We start from the raw sequence: 1,513 nt of genomic DNA, 5'->3' as shown, positions 1-1,513 counted from the left end.
TACACCAGGATGAATATGAATACCCTGTCCTGCAGACTGTCTACTTTCCTTGTGATTCCTACATGGTCAATTCCATGCATAAATTGGGTCTAGCTCAAGGTGTGGTGTCTTTAAGCAAGTTACTTAACCCATCTATGCTCTACTTTCCTCATCTGTAAAATAGGTAGTAATAATGGAACCTCTGGATGCATGTAAAACCACAGTAAGTGCTGACTGGATTTGAAGTGAAACCCAAGAAGCCTGAGTGAGTCTCAGTTCTACCCTAACTATCCTCGTGACGCTGGGTGGGTCATTTTGCTGGTGGAGGCTGTCTCCTCCACCGTGTAAGGTAACAGCATCAGTGTGCTCACATGCATGCTATGCATAATGAGATTCATGTACTGCCTCACACACTGCAGTATGTGTGTGCATCGCTGCGGACCTTGTGGGGCCTGCACTTTTCACAAGTGTTCAGGGCATGCTAAAGCTGCTGCTGATCCATGTACCACACTTTGAGTAGTAAGGCTGCAGCTAAGAAAGTACCATGCAAGTATTATAAATGATTAATCATGCAAAGAGCCATGCCCATATCAGTAGAAATCTCAAGAAGTTTGAAGAGCCCACTGGGAGTGTGAGCAAAGGCTGATTTGGAGGATTTGTTCCAGATGTGAGATTTCTGTCGGAAGGGCTCCTTAGGCCCTCTGTCCTGAGCTCCGNGCTGCTGCTGATCCATGTACCACACTTTGAGTAGTAAGGCTGCAGCTAAGAAAGTACCATGTAAGTATTATAAATGATTAATCATGCAAAGAACCATGCCCATATCAGTAGAAATCTCAAGAAGTTTGAAGAGCCCACTGGGAGTGTGAGCAAAGGCTGATTTGGAGGGTTTGTTCCAGATGTGAGATTTCTGTCGGAAGGGCTCCTTAGGCCCTCTGTCCTGAGCTCCGCACATCCTGGAACCTCCATGGGGCTCTGGTGAAAGTTATATCTGATCTTGGGGCTCTCTACAGAGGACATAAAAATGCCGATGTGCTACATCTTGTACAAAAAATATGAGTATATTCATTGATGATTATTTCACAATTCTTTTAAAATAATAAACTTTTTACATTAAAAAAAAGTTAACACAACTCAAGAATACTAAGGGACCTATGTTTAAGTGTGTGACAGAAAGTGGATGGATCAAAGTAGAGCTATTCATGGCTCTTAAAAACAGTCTGCACCTTGCGTTTCCCCACCTCTAACTTTCTTTGCTCTGTGTTCTTTGTCATATGATTGTGGTTTGTAAACTGAATTATGTGCGTTGCGTTAATTGCCATCCAATTAGCAAATATTTTCCATTCATTCTTGCAATAAATCTGGCCAGTGCATCCCCAGCCCTTGTCACAGGTCCATATCCCAGCTCCTCCGACTGCTACCAGCTCCAAGGTCATCAGCATGGCTGAGCTGAGTCACACTGAGGCTGGTGACCAGGAGTTCATGTGGCCTGACCCCCAAGGAATGGTGAGAGAAAAAAAATGACTGATAGCTTGGG

Source organism: Galeopterus variegatus, unplaced genomic scaffold (genome assembly GCF_000696425.1).
Source record: "Galeopterus variegatus unplaced genomic scaffold, G_variegatus-3.0.2 Scaffold442, whole genome shotgun sequence".
Taxonomy (NCBI): Eukaryota; Metazoa; Chordata; class Mammalia; order Dermoptera; family Cynocephalidae; genus Galeopterus; species Galeopterus variegatus.
This window is presented reverse-complemented; position numbering follows the sequence as displayed.